General features: G+C 43.3%; 4 long non-coding RNA genes across 7 annotated transcripts; 3 read left to right on the forward strand and 1 right to left on the reverse strand.

Annotated features, from left to right (window-relative positions):
* Positions 1 to 3,154: 3,154 nt before the first annotated feature.
* On the forward strand, positions 3,155 to 3,606 carry LOC109616071. Its single transcript, XR_002197131.2, has 3 exons — positions 3,155 to 3,242; positions 3,325 to 3,357; positions 3,435 to 3,606. It is a non-coding gene; the product is annotated as an uncharacterized LOC109616071 (long non-coding RNA).
* Positions 3,607 to 5,700: 2,094 nt separating this feature from the next.
* Positions 5,701 to 10,675, reverse strand: LOC117594874. Of its 4 annotated transcripts, XR_004576151.1 has the most exons (3): positions 9,970 to 10,675; positions 9,068 to 9,635; positions 5,701 to 8,974 (listed from the first exon to the last, which is right to left on the reverse strand). It is a non-coding gene; the product is annotated as an uncharacterized LOC117594874 (long non-coding RNA). The 4 variants fall into 4 exon arrangements; XR_004576150.1 differs by having other exon boundaries at positions 5,701 to 9,465; XR_004576152.1 differs by having other exon boundaries at positions 5,701 to 9,495.
* Positions 10,676 to 15,034: 4,359 nt separating this feature from the next.
* LOC106024454 lies at positions 15,035 to 15,488 on the forward strand. The gene is made up of 3 exons (XR_001198312.3): positions 15,035 to 15,124; positions 15,203 to 15,235; positions 15,316 to 15,488. It is a non-coding gene; the product is annotated as an uncharacterized LOC106024454 (long non-coding RNA).
* A 1,127-nt stretch (positions 15,489 to 16,615) lies between these two features.
* Positions 16,616 to 17,516, forward strand: LOC117594876. Its single transcript, XR_004576155.1, has 3 exons — positions 16,616 to 16,699; positions 16,777 to 17,019; positions 17,109 to 17,516. It is a non-coding gene; the product is annotated as an uncharacterized LOC117594876 (long non-coding RNA).
* The last annotated feature ends 61 nt before the right edge of the window (positions 17,517 to 17,577 follow it).

Below are 17,577 nucleotides of genomic sequence, written 5' to 3' on the forward strand. Positions count from 1 at the left end.
TGACGGCAACATTTGATTGGCAGAGAACCGCCAGGTTTTTTCACTTGGACAGACTAAGATCAACTAAATCTAGTAGGAAGCAGATGTGCTTTGATTGTAGTTTTATGATCAGGCCATGTGTCAAGCTCAATATTTCTGTGAGATCTTGTGTACTCATTAATTCAGCGTGCTCGAATACCCCTAAATACTGTTTCCATTTTTCCATTCTGAACGCAGCCTTTTCTGAAATAAATTGGACAAATCACAACATCTAAGTAAATGAGTGGTTGCAGCTGTCCTTAATCAATAACCAGCTGTCCCTAATCAATAAACAAGAGATCTGCAGAGACTCAGAAAACTATATAAGAAACCGAGGCATGGTTGGTTAAATCAAGAGGATCTTTTGGGAGGCTTATTGTATTTGGTTATATGGTAGGCGAAATGGCTTTGATGTTTGGACTCTCATTGAGGTAGGTCTTTTCACATTTGTTGATTTATTTGCCTTGTCAATTTTTACTAGAAATTGTGTTTATAACTGACTGGTGGATTTAATTTCTGCTAGAGTTACCTTGATAAACTGCCTGCTATTTGGTGGGATAGCCTGTTTTCCAACATCAAAGGGTGAGTGGCATATATATATTCAAATAGTAGTTTGAGACTAGTTCCAAAAAAGAGGCTAATAATATTACTTTTAATGTTATCTTTTACTAGGTGACTATGAAGGAATTCACCAAGCTACACAAAAAGGAACAAGCCACGGAAATAAAACAATATGGCATCGAATCCATGTGCCACAGAAAATGCAGTTGAAACATCTTCCCCATGCTCCAACAGAGATGCCAAAAGTAACTGGTAAAAATACCTCAGCAGTTGTGGAGACTGGCTCAAAATTCCCAGCTGAGGTATCTGGTCACAGTAGTCTAGCAAGTGCTGTGACTGGCCCAGAAATCCCAACTGAAGAAACCAGGCATAGAGGCACAAGTGTTGTGACTGGCCCAGAAATCCCAACTGAGGTAACCAGGCATAGTGGCCCAGCAAGTGCTGTGACTGGCCCAGAATACCTAGCTGAAATTACCAGGCATAGTGGCCCAGCAAGTGCTGTGACCGGCCCAAAAATCCAAGCTGAAGTTACCAGGCATAGTGGCCCTGCAAGTGCTGTGACTGGCCTAAAAGCCACAGCTGAAGTAACCCATCACATGGGCCTAAATTATGTAATTGAACATGGTGCCCCAGCAAATGCGGTGACAGGCCCAAAAATCACAGCTGAAGTAACCAGGCGTGGTGACCTAGCAAATGCTGTGACTGAGCTGAAAATCCCAGCAAAAGTAACTGGGTACATTGCACTGACTGAAGTGACTGGGCAAATGGGACCATCTGAAGTTACCAGGCAAAGTGGTCCTGCAAGTACTGTGACAGGCCTGAAAATCCCAGCTGTAGTAACTGGTCAAAGTAGCCCAGCAAGTGCTGTGACTGGCCCAAAAATCCCATCTGAAGTTACTGGGCACATTGTACTGACTGAAGTGACTGGGCACATGGGACCAATAGAAGTAACCAGGCATAGTGGCCCAGCAAGTGCTGTGACAGTCCTGAAAATCCCAGCTGAAGTAACCAGGCTTGGTGACCTAGCAAGTGCTGTGACTGACCTGAAAATCCCAGCAAAAGTTACCAGGCACATTGCACTGACTGAAGTAACTGGGCATATGGGAACACCTGTAGTAACCAGGCATAGTAGCCCAGCAAGTGCTGTGACTGGCCTAAATGCCGCAGCTGAATTAACCCATCACATGGGCCTAAAATATGTAACCAGGCATAGTGGCACAGCAGGTGCGGTGACAGGCCTGAAAATCCCTGCTGAAGTAACCATGCGTGGTGACCTAGCAAGTCCTGTGACTGGCCCAAAAATCCCAGCTGAAGTAAGTGGTCAAAGTAGCCCAGCAAGTCCTGTGACTGGACCAAAAATCCAAGCTGCAGTCACCAGGCACATTGCACTGACTGAAGTGACTGGGCATATGGGAACACCTGAAGTAACCGGGCATAGTAGCCCAGCAAGTGCTGTGACTGGCCTAAAAGCCGCAGCTGAAGTAACCCATCACATGGGCCTAAATTATGTAACCAGGCATAGTGGCCCAGCAGGTGCTGTGACTGGCCTGAAAATCCCAGCTGCAGTAACTGGTCAAAGTAGCCCAGCAGGTGCTGTGATTGGCCCAAAAATCCAAGCTGATGTTACCAGGCACATTGCACTGACTGAAGTGACTGGGCATATGGGAACACCTGAAGAAACCAGGCATAGTAGCCCAGCAAGTGCTGTGACAGGCCTGAAAATCCCAGTTGAAGTAACCCATCACATGGGCCTAAATTATATAACTGGACATGGTGGCCCAGCAAATGCGGTGACTGGCCCAAAAATCACAGCTGAAGTAACCAGGCGTGGTGACCTAGCAAATGCTGTGACTGAGCTGAAAATCCCAGCAAAAGTAACTGGGTACATTGCACTGACTGAAGTGACTGGGCATATGGGAACACCTGAAGTAACCAGGCATAGTAGCCCAGCTAGTGCTGTGACTGGCCTGAAAGCCGCAGCTGAAGTAACCCATCACATGGGCCTAAATTATGTAACTGGACATGGTGCCCCAGCAAATGCGGTGACTGGCCCAAAAATCACAGTTGAAGTAACCAGGCGTGGTGACCTAGCAAGTGCTGTGACTGGGCTGAAAATCCCAGCTGATGTAACCGGTCACAGTAACCCAACAAGTGTAGTGACTGGCCCAAAACACTCAGATGAAATGACAGGGCATGGTGGCCCAACCTACGCAACTGAGCCTGGTGGCCCAGCAAGTATGGTGACTTCCCCAAATTACCCAAATGTTACATCTGTTACTGTGTCTGAACAGAAACCAGGTGAAATGCTTCATAATGTCTCGCAACTGATTCCTTTTTCCAAGTTGAACCTTACCTCAAATGTGCCAAGTTACTCAGCTACCACCAACTTTAATTACCCAGCAGCATCATCTGTCTCCTATGCCTCAGCAGCAAGAGAATTAGGCAACCAGGCTACAGTAATGTCGGGTCCCCGGGCCTCTGCCGGCGCGGCGGCGTCGGGTCCCCGGGCCTCTGCCGGCGCGGCGGCGTCGGGTCCCCGGGCCTCTGCCGGCGCGGCGGCGTCGGGTCCCCGGGCCTCTGCCGGCGCGGCGGCGTCGGGTCCCCGGGCCTCTGCCGGCGCGGCGGCGTCAGGCCTCCTGATCGCAACCAGGGGATACTCTGAGGTAATATACAACTTTTTGCATTAATTTCATCATTCAGTCTTCTGATTTGGAAGTCTTTGAGCTAATACATTTCTATCCACAGGAATCTACTGGTTGATTCATCATTGAGAGGCTGGTAAGACCTGTGTTCAAATTGACAAATATTATAATTTGCCATTTCTTGCTGACCCCCCCCCCCCCTTTCTTTTTTAGGTCTCTTTGGTCATCTGCTTGAATCAGCCAGGGATTTGAGTGGGTTTCCATTGGGCAAATAAAAAGATCCCTTTGTTTCTTCATGTGAAACATTATAGGGCATAGCCTACCTAAACTCAAATCTGAAGCATGAAGACATCAGTTGTACAATAAATCTTGATTTTTAAAGTGAGTCATTGTTTGGTTCTTGTTATTGACTAGCTTTTTTTGGGGAACAGATGCAGTTGGTTGTCATTGGTTAATATTTTACTTTGTTTCCAATCGGGGCTTTCTGGTAGCTGAGACTTGGACTAACTAGACAATATGACAAGTTAGGTCAGGTCTTTCCAAAGATCAAGGTCCTAATCCTGTAGGCATACCCAATTTGGAATGGACCTGTAGCTCATACTGGAAGCTGGAGCGTGCCAAGGTGTTCCCCAATTGAAAGGTTAAAGGGGCACTATGTAGAATCATGCCTATGAACAATAACATTGCTTGTCTCCTCAGTCTTCCCTTACCAAACAAGGCCAGAATAGTTTGAACTACTCCAGGGCGTTTGGGGTGGCAGAGCTTGTACTGTGAGTGTCTAGGGGGAGTAGAGACCAAGTCGATGCAAACTGAAAGACAGCCTGGCAAGGAAGTTTAAAAGGAGAATCTCCAGTGCTCTGATTAATTTTGGAGAAACTATTGTAAACATTAATTGCAGATGTCTGCTGGTCATTTTATTTGGGTTCCTTCTAGTAGTCGTGTCTTATTGCCCCTTTAACGTGTGTATTCCAACATGGGATTAAGGTAAAATGTCACCTGTATTTGAGAACTCAATGTTTGGGTTGTCTACAAAATACTGTAGAATTGGATAGTGAACTGTTTGGGCTAAACACTTGCATGGTTATTGCCAGGACTTATTTTTTGTGAATTTGTGACAAAAAATTGGTTAAGGATGATTTGATGAGGGATTAGCTGAAAAATTTGACTAAAGCAACTACTTCAAGAGATTCCCTCAATGGTAGTGGTGGCCAAACAAGGCTTAATTTATTTTAGCAATAGGATATTATGCAGGTGGCACTCAGATTTTTCTATATCACAAAAGCCATCATTGAAATGTATAAGGCAATATAATTAACAGTCCAGTCAGTAAAAAAGAACAGACACAAACAGTATGGAAACGGACATGAAACATAACATGTACAGACTAGATTAACTATATTGCCTTATATATTTTAGTGATGGCTTTTATTTAGAAAAATGAAATCTGAGTTAACGCTGCTTTCATAATAGGTCTGCAAAGTCACTAATCCAGCTTTTCAGGCTACCTTTCAGAGCAGTTCTGTATTTCACAGTCCCCTGGCCTCTGCCGGGGTGGCGGGGTCAGGCCTCCTGACTACAACCAGGGGATACTCTGAGGTAATGTTTAACTTTTGCATTAATTTCATCTTTCAGTCTTCTAATAAGTCTTTGAGCTAATCCATTTCTATCCACAGGAATCTACTGGTTGATTCATCATTGAGAGGCTGGTAAGACCTTTGTTCAAATTGCCAAAAATTACAATTTGCCTTTCTTCCATCATCTGCTTGAATCAGCCGGTGATTTGAATGGGTTTCCATTTGGGCAAATTTAAAGTTCCCTTTGTTTCTTTGCATAAGAAATTACAGGGCTGGGCCTACCTGAACTCTAATCTGAAGCATGAATACATCAGTTGTACAATAAAATGTACATTTTTAAAAGTGAGTCAGTGTTTGCTTGTTTTTGACTAGCTTTTTTGGAAACCGATGAAGTAGGTTGTCAGTGTATTTTACTTCCTGTTTCCAAACAGGGCTTTGAGTGGCTTTCCACTGGACAAATTTAGGAAGAATCCTGTTTCTTGAACATTACCAGCAGGGGGGCCTACCTGAAATGAACTGTGGCATGAATACACCCTTGCCGTCCTTCATATTGTTGTACAATAAAAGCTGGAGAAGAATCTGAATATTCTTTTTATGTGGCTACAATTTCAGAGGTACTGCTGTTTTGTTTGACACTTTTCCATGTATTTACCATATCCCACCAATAATATGATGGATTGTATTCTACTATACATCTAAGCTGCTGTCTGCAGTGAACATATACTGTTGCAGTATATATTTGAATCTGTCCTTCTGCTCTTTTGGCAAATCTCACTACTTTTTTCCGACAAAGTATAAACGCTAATTTAAAAGATTAAGGGTGTGATTACGTAATGTGTAGGGTCGATTTTGTTTTAAACATTGTGTAACATTGTGAATGTTAAAAAAAAGAATTCTACATGAAATGTATTTTCTTGTTTCATTCTTTATTCATTTTTACATCAACCTACCATATGCAGGATTACATTGACATTAGTTAGCCCATCTCTGCTATGGCTGACAGACTACTCAAATATATTTTAAATATATATATTGAGTAAACATGATTATATTCATCAACTTAGTTATTCTAAAACACCCTAATTGTGATGAAACAGGCATTTACTAAGCAATTACAGTGGCAGTTATTAACTCATTAACAGGCATTAATTGCTGCCAAAGGAGCCTCTTCTAAAAATGGACTAAAGGGGTGAATACGTATGCAATCAAACATTTTCTCTTTTGTATTTGTTATTCATTCTGTAATTAATTGATATATTTGTTGATTTAATTTTTCACTTTGACATTAGGGACTTTTTTGGGTTCCATGTCCAAAAATCCTAATTAAATCAATTTTGATTTCATGTATCACAAAATGTGGAAAGGTCCAAGTGGTGAATAATTTTGATAGCCACTGTAATTTGCACACATGACATTTATTTGACTGACCTGGTTTGCAATTATTCTGATGAAATGCTTTGTTGTACTGAGCAGCATTGCACTATAGAATTAACTTGTTCATAAAGTGGTCAAAGCAGAACCTTGGTTAAGTGAACTATGGAATGATTTAGAAAGTTGGTCAAATATTTGATTGATTAAAATAATTATATACAATAACATATTCTGAATGATTTGAAGAATCTATTTTTGTTGCAATTTCTTTTCCCTTTGCAATGCTATGAACAATGCAAACTGTAATGTCATTTAGATGGTCCAACAAAGAACAAGCCATAGTGAGGGCAACATTTGATTGGCGGAGAAGCGCCGGCTTTTTTCACTTGGACAGACTAAGATCAACTAAACCTAGTAGGTAGCAGATGTGCTTTGATTGTAGTTTTATGATCGGAGGGATATTGCACAAAAGCAAGATAAGGGATTAATTTAGCCTTGACTCGGTTGCATGAAGGAAGGCTAATTTCAATCTACATTAAGTTACTATGGAGATTTTCACTTTGCAGCTAGCCTGCTCCAGAGCAGGCTAACAACCAGGCTAAGATTAATCCTAGTGATTTATCGGCTAGTTCCTCCCTAAATCCTACTAGATATCAATGTGTTTTAGTCACTTCATGGTCCTGCAATGAAATACTAGATATTCTGTCATTCATCTAAGTATGCATACTGTTATTTTAATTATTATTGAAAACTGCTGTTCATTTCACTATCAGAGGTTTGATGAATATATATCTATGCAAATATTGAGTAGAAATGTACTGTTGAATGAGAAAAATATCCATATATTATATTTTATTGCAGTTGATGAGATAATAAGAAATGGCTCATGAACTTGCAAATGTGGTTTCAATTAAGTCCGTAACGAGGTCAATATGTAGTATATAGAGACTAAAGATTTGTGTGTTGCCTATTCACAATGGCTTGCCCTTTGTTGGATGATGTAGTTGATGAGGAAGTTTTAACACTCAGACGAGCATTCTGGCATGAAAGAGTCTTCCGAGATAGGGCAGACCCATTGGCCTTTTCAGACGGATATCTGACTGAGAGGTACAGATTCTCAGGTGATGGCATCAGATATTTGTGTAGGCTGCTGGGTCCAAGCATACAGCACAGGACAGCATGGAGCCATGCTCTCACTGTCCCACAGATGGTCTGCGTAGCACTGCGATTCTTTGCAAGTGGCATGTTTCTGTATTCTGTCGGTGATGCAGAAAACCTCTAAAGCCACTATTTGCCGCACAATAAGAAATGTAAGTCTGGCATTGAAATCTCTTGTGCACATATTTATCACCTTCCCTGATCACAGAAGATTCATCCACATCAAGGAGGAGTTCTACAAGATTGCAAGTAACACGAATAACAGATTACCACAAAATGTTACCTTAGCACAGTCACAGTATGACACTCATTATTTTGTGTTACAGCATTTCCTAATGTAATTGGTACAGTGGATTGCACCCATATTCGTATCCAACGCCCCTCAGGGGCACATGAGGGAGATTATGTTAACAGGAAATCCTTCCACAGTGTCAATGTTCAGGTAAGAATGGGATATGGTTACTGTCAGCTACATAATTATTGCATTAAAGGACCTTAATAGACTATATATTTTTACAGATGATCTGTGATGGTGACTGCCTTATCACAAATTTAGAGGCAAAGTGGCCTGGCTCAGTCCATGACTCCAGAAGTTTTCGGACCAGTAGAATTTACCAGAGACTCTCTCTAGGTAAGCCACCCCATTTTTTTAAAGCACCTTGAACATCAAGAGTACAGTACTTGTAAGAATTATGTTTTGTATTCACAGGTGAGTTCTCTGGTGTGCTGCTGGGGGACCAAGGCTATGCCTGTGAGACATTTCTGATGACTCCCCTTACAGACCCCCAAACCCCAGCACAGCAAGCATACAACCATGCCCAAACAAGGGCTCGAATTGAAATGACCTTTGGCCTCCTGAAATCATGGGTCTCCCCAGACAGAGCATGTGACGTGACTGTTGCCTGCACTGTGCTGCACAATATTGCCAGCCTAAGAAAAGAAAGGGCTCCCAGAGTTGCTTTGGATGTTGATTGGGACAATGCTGCCATATTCCCAGATAACAGAAATGGTAGACTTGTTAGAGAACAATACATTGCAAATTATTTTATTGAATTTCATTTTGATTCAGCCCATCCCTTAATAAAGGATAATGTAGGTTATATAACTTTTTCATGTGTACATGCATTTTATTTGGCATTGGTAGCACACACTGTGGTTATTTTCCCAAATTCTAGTTCCACTTCACTGGATCAATAACTATAAAGTGTACATGACCGTCATAAAAAAAGTTACAAGACCACAATTTTTGAATATTTCTATTATTTTGCTGTTATCACTGGTCAGCTTGGAGCTTTGGAGAGAAAATGATGATTACTACATTGTGTTACAGTCATGGTTACAGTTTGAACTTAAGTCACTTACTTCTCTTTCTAGTTTCTGGATTTCCAGTTCTAGTTTCCTCAGTGTCTTGAGTTTAATTTGCATCTCAAGGTCCATGTCCTGCTGCAGCTTTCTTTTGTTTACATCAATCTTGACTTCGGTCAGCTTGATCGGTCTCTTAAGATGCGTTGTGTAGAGATATCTAACTGTTTGTGAATTCTGTGAACAACTTTTAGTTAGCACAGCAGAATTTTTGCAAAATGTAAATCTACTTTAGGCAATACTCACTATGTTACTAGGCACCTTATCAGGCTGCCCAATGTCAGGATCCTGTAACAAATGATATTTTCTATTAGTACCACTTCCCTGACTTCTTATCATGAACTTAAAATGTTTTGTCTTTCCACAAAATTGACATGATACCTCGAGCCTTCTGGAGTCCAGTGACACGGTCTCATCATCAGCAGAAGTGCAGTCCACTGCTGTAGATGTGGCTTCCCTCTGCCATATTCAATACTTGTATTGATATTTTTGGCAGGACATGCAAAGCCTATGATTTAATAAAGAGTACTCACTGGCGAATCATAGTCTGGTGGCTCCAAAAGTGTAAGGGTATTACCAGCCACTGCAAGGTAAAGCAAAGTCACACAGTCCACATAAAATATATGGATTTCAATATTGTATGAAGAGGCCAGTATCCCTTGCTGGGCCAGAGTCAGTGGCTGTCCCTCCCTGGATCCCTTCAATCACTGGCTTCCCTGTATTTAAGTCCAGGGCCAGCTCCTCTGCTGTGGTGAAGTCTTGGGTTGTATGGCCACCCCCTGTACCAGATATATGACTTTTTTTTATTGCTAAAATCAGCACAGACAATAAAATGTCAGCAAACATGTCACCTATGTTCTCCGCAAACAAGTCATTTACCAGCCTGCAAAATATTCTTGTATTTAATCTTGACTTGCTGCCAAGTCCTTTTTGGCCAGACATGTTTGTTCTTTAAGAGGAATACATAGTGATAAAATAGATTAGATGGATAAAAATAGAGCAAATCATCTGATTATGGATTACATCAAATCAATTAGAAACAAAGCCTACATACAAATAGATAAGAGTAAAAAGATTAAACTTTTATTATAGACATAAGAAATGAATAGATCATATAGATGCACATAGTGTTTGCAATTATTATTCATGTTAAATGCATGTCCACTGGTCACATTTAAGGCAAAGTATACAATTATTTTTAATTTTTTTTGAAAATGACAAGTAACTCCTTGAATTGTAATTATGAGGGTTGCAGTGGAGCACTGGTTATTTGGACTACTTACGCATTCAATCGGTCCGCTATTGTTTGCCAGGCATTCTCTCTTTGCTTTATTACGGCAGCTGTATTGCATTTTTTTACATATTATATGCTTTACTTCTTCATAAGTTTCCATAAGAAGCTGTTGTTCAGTTGGTGAAAAGTATGCCGCACGGGTGATTTCCATTTTTCCATCGGTGATTCTGTGATCGATTTCGTGATCTTTTTAAGAATGCCGTGAACGGGCATTTATCCAAACTATATACACCTGGTTTGACATATCCGCGCGGTCTCATCCTGGTTTAGCAAACGTGCAACGGATTGAGCCAGGATGCACTGATTAAACTAGGTCAAGCCGCGATTGTTCTGTTATCCTGGCTTTCTTAATTCTACTCTTATGCAATACCCCCCAGGCCATATGTCAAGCTCAATATTTTTGTCATATCTTGTATACTCATTATTTCAGCGTGCTGGAATACCCCTAAATACTGTTTCCATTTTTCCATTCTGAATGCAGCCTTTTCTGAAATAAATTGGACAAATCACAACATCTAAGTAAATGAGTGGTTGACAGCTGTCCCTAATCAATAAACTAGAGATCTGCAGAGACTCAGAAAACTATATAAGAAACCAAGGCATGGTTGGTTAAATCAAGAGGATCTTTTGGGAGGCTTATTGTATTTGGTGTTGGGTTATATGGTAGGCGAAATGGCTTTGATGTTTGGACTCTCATTGAGGTAGGTCTTTTCACATTTGTTGATTTATTTGCCTTGTCAATTTTTACTAGAAATTGTATTTATAACTGATTGGTGGATTTAATTTCTGCTAGAGTTACCTTGATAAACTGCCTGCTATTTGGTGGGATAGCCTGTTTTCCAACATCAAAGGGTGAGTGGCATATATATATATATATTCAAATAGTAGTTTGAGACTAGTTCCAAAAAAGAGGCTAATAATATTACTTTTAATGTTATCTTTTACTAGGTGACTATGAAGGAATTCACCAAGCTACACAAAAAGGAACAAACCACGGAAATAAAACAATATGGCATCGAATACATGTGCCACAGAAAATGCAGTTGAAACATCTTCCCCATGCTCCAACAGGGATGCCAAAAGTCACTGGTCAAAATACCTCAGCAGTTGTGGAGACTGGCTCAAAATTCCCAGCTGAGGTATCTGGTCACAGTAGTCTAGCAAGTGCGGTGACTGGCCTAAAAACCGCAGCTGAAGTAACCCATCAAATGGGCCTAAATGTAACTGGACACGGTGGCCCAGCAAATGCGGTGAATGGACAAAAAACCACGGCTGAAGTAACAGGTCACATTGCACTGACTGAAGTGACTGGGCATATGGGACCATCTGAAGTTACCAGTCATAGTGGCCCAGCAAGTGCTGGGACAGGCCCAAAAATCCCAACTGAAGTAACCAGGCATAATGGCACAGCACAAGCTGTGACTGGCCCAAAAATCCCAGCTGTAGTTACCAGGCATCGTGGCCCAGCAAGTGCTGTGACTGGCCTGAAAATCCCAGCTGAAGTAACCATGGGTGGTGACCTAGCAAGTCCTGTGACTGGCCCAACAATCCCAGCTGAAGTTACCAGGCACATTGCACTGACTGCAGTGACTGGGCATATGGGACCACTTGAAGTAACCAAGCATAGCGGCACAGCAGGTTCTGTGACAGGCCCAGAAATCCCAACTGAGGTAACCAGGCATAGTGGCACAGCAGGTGCTGTGACAGGCCTGAAAATCCCTGCTGAAGTAACCATGCGTGGTGACCTAGCAAGTCCTGTGACTGGCCCAAAAATCCCAGCTAAAGTAACTGGTCAAAGTAGCCCAGCAAGTGCTGTGATTGGCCCAAAAATCCAAGAGGCAGTTACCAGGTACATTGCACTGACTGAAGTGACTGGGCATATGGGACCACCTGAAGTAACGAGGCATAGTGCTGTGACTGGCCTGAAAATCCCAGTTGAAGTAACCCATCACATGGGCCTAAATTATATAACTGGACATGGTGGCCCACTAAATGCGGTGACTGGCCCAAAAATCACAGCTGAAGTAACCAGGCGTGGTGACCTAGCAAATGCTGTGACTGAGCTGAAAATCCCAGCAAAAGTAACTGGGTACATTGCACTGACTGAAGTGACTGGGCATATGGGAACACCTGAAGTAACCAGGCATAGTAGCCCAGCAAGTGCTGTGACTGGCCAGAAAGCCGCAGCTGAAGTAACCCATCACATGGGCCTAAATTATGTAACCAGGCAAAGTGGCCCTGCAAGTACTGTAACTGGCCCAAAAATCCCATCTGAAGTTACTGGGCACATTGTACTGACTGAAGTGACTGGGCACATGGGACCAATAGAAGTAACCAGGCATAGTGGCCCAGCAAGTGCTGTGACAGTCCTGAAAATCCCACCTGAAGTAACCATGCGTGGTGACCTAGCAAGTCCTGTGACTGGCCCAAAAATCCCAGCTGAAGTAACCAGGCTTGGTGACCTAGCAAGTGCTGTGACTGACCTGAAAATCCCAGCTAAAGTAACTGGACACATTGCACTGACTGAAGTGGCTGGGCATATGGGACCACCTGAAGTAACCAGGCATAGTAGCCCAGCTAGTGCTGTGACTGGCCTGAAAGCCGCAGCGGAAGTAACCCATCACATGGGCCTAAATAATGTAACTGGTCATGGTGCCCCAGCAAGTGCGGTGACTGGCCTGAAAATCCCAGCTGAAGTAACCATGCGTGGTGAACTAGCAAGTGCTGTGATTGGCCCAAAAATCCCAGCTGAAGTTACCAGGCACATTGCACTGACTGCAGTGACTGGGCATATGGGACCACCTGAAGTAACGAGGCATAGTGCTGTGACTGGCCTGAAAATCCCAGTTGAAGTAACCCATCACATGGGCCTAAATTATATAACTGGACATGGTGGTCCACTTAATGCGGCAACTGGCCCAAAAATCACAGCTGAAGTAACCAGGCGTGGTGACCTAGCAAATGCTGTGACTGAGCTGAAAATCCCAGCAAAAGTAACTGGGTACATTGCACTGACTGAAGTGACTGGGCATATGGGACCATCTGAAGTAACCAGGAATAGTGGCCCAGCAAGTGCTGTGACAGGCCCAAAAATCAAAGCTGAAGTTACCAGGCAAAGTGGCCCTGCAAGTGCTGTGACAGGCCTGAAAATCCCAGCTGTAGTTACTGGTCAAAGTAGCCCAGCAAGTGCTGTGACTGGCCCAACAATCCCAGCTGAAGTTACTGGGCACATTGTACTGACTGAAGTGACTGGGCATATGGGACCAATAGAAGTAACCAGGCATAGTGGCCCAGCAAGTGCTGTGACAGTCCTGAAAATCCCAGCTGAAGTAACCAGGCTTGGTGACCTAGCAAGTCCTGTGACTGGCCCAAAAATCCCAGCTGAAGTAACCAGGCTTGGTGACCTAGCAAGTGCTGTGACTGACCTGAAAGCCGCAGCTGAAGTAACCCATCACATGGGCCTAAATAATGTAACTGGACATGGTGCCCCAGCAAGTGCGGTGACTGGCCCAAAAATCCCAGCTGAAGTTACTGGGCACATTGCACTGATTGAAGTGACTGGGCATATGGGACCACTTGAAGTAACCAAGCATAGCGGCACAGCAGGTTCTGTGACAGTCCTGAAAATCCCAACTGCCATAACCAGGCATAGTGGCACAGCAGGTGCAGTGACAGGCCCAAAAATCCAAGCTGAAGTTACCAGGCACATTGCACTGACTGAAGTGACTGGGCATATGGGACCACCTGAAGTAACCAGGCATAGTAGCCCAGCAAGTGCTGTGACTGGCCTGAAAGCCGCAGCTGAAGTAACCCATCACATGGGCCTAAATTATGTAACTGGACATGGTGCCCCAGCAAGTGCTGTGACTGGCCTGAAAATCCCAGCTGAAGTAACTGGTCAAAGTAGCCCAGCAAGTGCTGTGACAGGCCCAGAAATCCCAACTGAGGTAACCAGGCATAGTGGCACAGCAGGTGCTGTGACTGGCCCAGACATCCCAACTGAGGTAACCAGGCATAGCGGCACAGCATATGCTGTGACTGGCCCAGATATCCCAGCTGAAGTTACCAGGCATAGTGGCCCAGCAAGTGCTGTGACAGGCCCAGAAATCCCAACTGAGGTAACCAGGCATAGTGGCACAGCAAGTGCTGTGACAGGCCCAGAAATCCCAACTGAGGTAACCAGGCATAGTGGCACAGCAGGTGCTGTGACAGGCCCAAAAATCCAAGCTGAAGTTACCAGGCGTGGTGACCTAGAAAGTGCTGTGACTGACCTGAAAATCCCAGCTAAAGTAACTGGGTACATTGCACTGACTGAAGTGACTGGGCATATGGGACCACCTGAAGTAACCAGGCATAGTAGCCCAGCAAGTGCTGTGACTGGCCTGAAAGCCGCAGCTGAAGTAACCCATCAAATGGGCCTAAATTATGTAACTGGACATGGTGGCCCAGCAAATGCAGTGACTGGCCCAAAAATCACAGTTGAAGTAACCAGGCGTGGTGACCTAGCAAGTGCTGTGACTGGGCTGAAAATCCCAGCTGACGTAACCGGTCACAGTAGCCCAACAAGTGTAGTGACTGGCCCAAAACACTCAGATGAAATGACAGGGCATGGTGGCCCAACCTATGCAACTGAGCCTGGTGGCCCAGCAAGTGTGGTGACTTCCCCAAATTACCCAAATGTTACATCTGTTACTGTGTCTGAACAGAAACCAGGTGAAATGCTTCATAATGTCTCGCAACTGATTCCTTTTTCCAAGTTGAACCTTACCTCAAATGTGCCAAGTTACTCAGCTACCACCAACTTTAATTACCCAGCAGCATCAACTGTCTCCTATGCCTCAGCAGCAAGAGAATTAGGCAACCAGGCTTCAGTAATGTCGGGTCCCCGGGACTCTGCCGTCGCGGCGGCGTCGGGTCCCCGGGCCTCTGCAGGCGCGGCGGCGTCGGGTCCCCGGGCCTCTGCCGGCGCGGCGGCGTCGGGTCCCCGGGCCTCTGCCGGCGCGGCGGCGTCGGGTCCCCGGGCCTCTGCCGGCGCGGCGGCGTCGGGTCCCCGGGCCTCTGCCGGCGCGGCGGCGTCGGGTCCCCGGGCCTCTGCCGGCGCGGCGGCGTCGGGCCTCCTGATTGCAACCAGGGGATACTGGGAGGTAATATACAACTTTTTGCATTAATTTTGTCTGTCTTCTGATTTGGAAGTCTTTGAGCTAATACATTTATATCCACAGGAATCTACTGGTTGATTCATCATTGAGAGGCTGGTAAGACCGGTGTTCAAATTGCCAAATATTATAATTTGCCATTTCTTGCTGACCCCCCCCCCCCCCCTTTCTTTTTTTAGGTCTCTTTGGTCATCTGCTTGAATCAGCCAGGGATTTGAGTGGGTTTCCATTGGGCAAATAAAAAAGATCCCTTTGTTTCTTCATGTGAAACATTACAGGGCATAGCCTACCTTAACTCAAATCTGAAGCATGAAGACATCAGTTGTACAATAAATCTTGATTTTTAAAGTGAGTCATTGTTTGGTTCTTGTTTTTGACTAGCTTTTTTTGGGGAACCGATGCAGTTGGTTGTCATTGGTTAATATTTTACTTTGTTTCCAAACGGGGCATTCTGGTAGCGGAAACTTGGACTAACTAGACAATATGTCAAGTTAGGTCAGGTCTTTCCAAAGGTCAAGGTCCTAATCCTGTAGGCATACCCAATTTGGAATGGACCTGTAGCTCATACTGGAAGCTGGAGCGTGCCAAGGTGTTCCCCAATTGAAAGGTTAAAGGGGCACTATGTAGAATCATGCCTATGAACAATAACATTGCTTGTCTCCTCAGTCTTCCCTTACCAAACAAGGCCAGAATAGTTTGAACTACTCCAGGGCGTTTGGGGTGGCAGAGCTCGTACTGTGAGTGTCTAGGGGGAGTAGAGACCAAGTCAATGCAAACTGAAAGACAGCCTGGCAAGGAAGTTTAAAAGGAGAATCTCCAGTGCTCTGATTAATTTTGGAGAAACTATTGTAAACATTAATTGCAGATGTCTGCTGGTCATTTTATTTGGGCTCCTTCTAGTAGTCGTGTCTTATTGCCCCTTTAACGTGTGTATTCCAACATGGGATTAAGGTAAAATGTCACCTGTATTTGAGAATGTTTGGGTTGTCTACAAAATACTGTACAATTGGATAGTGAACTGTTTGGGCTAAACACTTGCATGGTTATTGCCAGGACTTATTTTTTGTGAATTTGTGACAAAAAATTGGTTAAGGATGATTTGATGAGGGATTAGCTGAAAAATTTGACTAAAGCAAATTGTTTACTTCAAGAGATTCCCTCAATGGTAGTGGTGGCCAAACAAGGCTTAATTTTTTTTAGCAATAGGATATTATGCAGGTGGCACTCAGATTTTTCTATATCACAAAAGCCATCATTGAAATGTACAAGGCAATATAATTAACAGTCCAGTCAGTAAAAAAGAACAGACACAAACAGTATGGAAACGGACATGAAACATAACATGTACAGACTAGATTAACTATATTGCCTTATATATTTTAGTGATGGCTTTTATTTAGAAAAATGAAATCTGAGTTAACGCTGCTTTCATAATAGGTCTGCAAAGTCACTAATCCAGCTTTTCAGGCTACCTTTCAGAGCAGTTCTGTATTTCACAGTCCCCTGGCCTCTGCCGGGGTGGCGGGGTCAGGCCTCCTGACTACAACCAGGGGATACTCTGAGGTAATGTTTAACTTTTGCATTAATTTCATCTTTCAGTCTTCTAATAAGTCTTTGAGCTAATCCATTTCTATCCACAGGAATCTACTGGTTGATTCATTATTGAGAGGCTGGTAAGACCTTTGTTCAAATTGCCAAAAATTACAATTTGCCTTTCTTCCATCATCTGCTTGAATCAGCCGGTGATTTGAATGGGTTTCCATTTGGGCAAATTTAAAGTTCCCTTTGTTTCTTTGCATAAGAAATTACAGGGCTGGGCCTACCTGAACTCTAATCTGAAGCATGAATACATCAGTTGTACAATAAAATGTACATTTTTAAAAGTGAGTCAGTGTTTGCTTGTTTTTGACTAGCTTTTTTGGAAACCGATGAAGTAGGTTGTCAGTGTATTTTACTTCCTGTTTCCAAACAGGGCTTTGAGTGGCTTTCCACTGGACAAATTTAGGAAGAATCCTGTTTCTTGAACATTACCAGCAGGGGGGCCTACCTGAAATGAACTGTGGCATGAATACACCCTTGCCGTCCTTCATATTGTTGTACAATAAAAGCTGGAGAAGAATCTGAATATTCTTTTTATGTGGCTACAATTTCAGAGGTACTGCTGTTTTGTTTGACACTTTTCCATGTATTTACCATATCCCACCAATAATATGATGGATTGTATTCTACTATACATCTAAGCTGCTGTCTGCAGTGAACATATACTGTTGCAGTATATATTTGAATCTGTCCTTCTGCTCTTTTGGCAAATCTCACTACTTTTTTCCGACAAAGTATAAACGCTAATTTAAAAGATTAAGGGTGTGATTACGTAATGTGTAGGTCGATTTTGTTTTAAACATTGTGTAACATTGTGAATGTTAAAAAAAAGAATTCTACAT

This window comes from Esox lucius, chromosome 9 (genome assembly GCF_011004845.1).
Source record: "Esox lucius isolate fEsoLuc1 chromosome 9, fEsoLuc1.pri, whole genome shotgun sequence".
Lineage (NCBI taxonomy): Eukaryota > Metazoa > Chordata > Actinopteri > Esociformes > Esocidae > Esox > Esox lucius.